At 44.4% G+C, this 2,076-nt stretch overlaps 1 pseudogene; it reads right to left on the reverse strand.

The window, feature by feature from the left end:
• Window positions 1–665, reverse strand: part of LOC105506975 — a 1,095-nt pseudogene extending 430 nt beyond the window's left edge.
• Between the last annotated feature and the right edge of the window lie 1,411 nt (window positions 666–2,076).

Raw genomic sequence — 2,076 nt, forward strand, 5'->3', positions numbered from 1 at the left:
GGACTTGATCCAGGGCAAAGGTCATAATTTGATCCAGTGTGCAAATGTGGTTTTTTTTAGTCAGCAAAGTTCTGTTCCTTTTTCTCTTTCCTTTTTTGTTTTTTTTTTTTTTTGAGACGGAGTCTTGCTCTGTCGCCCAGGCTGGAGTGCAGTGGCCAGATCTCAGCTCACTGCAACCTCCGCCTCCTGGGTTCAAGCGATTCACCTTCCTCAGCCACCCAAGTAGCTGGGATTACAGGTACGTGCCACCACACCAAGCTGGGTTTTGTAATTTTAGTAGAGAGGTGGTTTCACCACGTTGGCCAGGCTGGTCTCAAACTCCTGGCCTCAAGCGATCCATCCACCTTGGCCTTCCAAAGTGCTGGCATTACAGTCATGAGCCACAGTGCCCGGCCTATTCTTTTTGGGAGTAGTGTAAGACTTCTTCCTTTTCTCAGGACCACCATGAAGTCTCAACACAAGACGAGTGGACTCCTTTTGAACATTGTAGTCAGACAAAGCACATCCGTCTTCCAGTTGCTTGCCAGCAAAGATCAGTCTTTACTACTGGGTCAGGAGAAATTCCTTCCTTATCCTGGATCTTGGCTTTTACATTTCCTTGTATTCAAGGGTTCAACCTCAAGAGCGATGGCTTCCTCCATAAAGGGTATTATGAAAATCTGCATTTTGGTGGTGACTCCACTGCAGATGGTGGATCAAAAAGGTAGTATCTTTATCTCTAACATCAGAGATTAGTTTTGCCCCAGTACAGCCAACTGATCTTCAACAAAGCAAACAAAAACATAAAGTGGCGAAAGAACACCCTTTTCAACAAATGGTACTGGGATAATTGGCTAGCCACATGTAGGAGAATGAAACTGGGTCCTCAGCTCTCATCTTATACAAAAATCAACTCAGGATGGATTAAGAACTTAAATCTGGCCACCACACCTGTAATCCCAGCACTTTGGGAGGCCAAGGTGGGTGGATTACCTGAGGTCAGGAGTTCGAGACCAGCCTAACCAGCATGGTGAAACACCATCTCTATTAAAAATACAAAAATTAGCTGGATGTGGTGGGGCAGGGGGGCGCCTGTAATACGAGCTGCTCAGGAGGCCAAGGCAGGAGAATTGCTTGAACCCAGGAGGCTGAGGTTGCAGTGAGCAGAGATCATGCCACTGCACTCCAGCCTGGGCAACAGGGTGAGACTCCATCTGAAAAGAAGAACTTAAATCTAAGACCTGAAACTATAAAAATTCTAGAAGATAACATTGGAAAAATCCTTCTAGACTTTGACTTAGGCAAGGATTTCATGACCAAGAACCCAAAAGCAAATGCAAAAAAAAAAAGATGAATAACTGGTACTTAATTAAACTAAAGAGCTTCTACACAGCAAAAGGAACAGTCAGCAGAGTAAACAGACAACCCACAGAGTGGGAGAAAATTTTCACAATCTATACATCTGACAAAGGACTAATATTCAGAATCTACAACAAACTCAAACAAATCAGCAAGAAAAAAACAATCGGCCGGGTGCAGTGGCTCAAGCTGGTAATCACAGCACTTTGGGAGGCCGAGGCGGGCAGATCATAAGGTCAGGAGATCAAGACCATCCTGACTAACATGGTGAAACCCCATCTCTACTAAAACTACAAAAAATTAGCTGGGTGTGGTGGCGAACACCTGTAGTCCCAGCTACTCCGGAGGCTGAGGCAGGAGAATGGTGTGAACCCAGGAGGCGGAGCTTGCAGTGAGCCGAGATCATGCCACTGCACTCCAGCCTGGGCAACAGAGCAAGACTCCATCTCAAAAAAAAGAAAAAGAAAAAAACAAACAATACCATCAAAAAGTGGGCTAAGGACATGAATAGACAATTCTCAAAAGAAGATATACGAATAGCCAACATATGAAAAATTGCTCAACATCACTCATGATCAGTAAAATGCAAATCACATCCACAATGTGATAGCACTTTACTCCTTCAAGAATGGCCATAATCAAAAAATCAAAAAACAGTAGATGTTGGCACGGATGCAGTGATTAGGGAACACTTCTACACTGCTGGTGGGAATGTAAACTGGTACAGTCACTGAGGAA

Source organism: Colobus angolensis, unplaced genomic scaffold (assembly GCF_000951035.1).
Source record: "Colobus angolensis palliatus isolate OR3802 unplaced genomic scaffold, Cang.pa_1.0 Scaffold142, whole genome shotgun sequence".
Taxonomy (NCBI): domain Eukaryota; kingdom Metazoa; phylum Chordata; class Mammalia; order Primates; family Cercopithecidae; genus Colobus; species Colobus angolensis.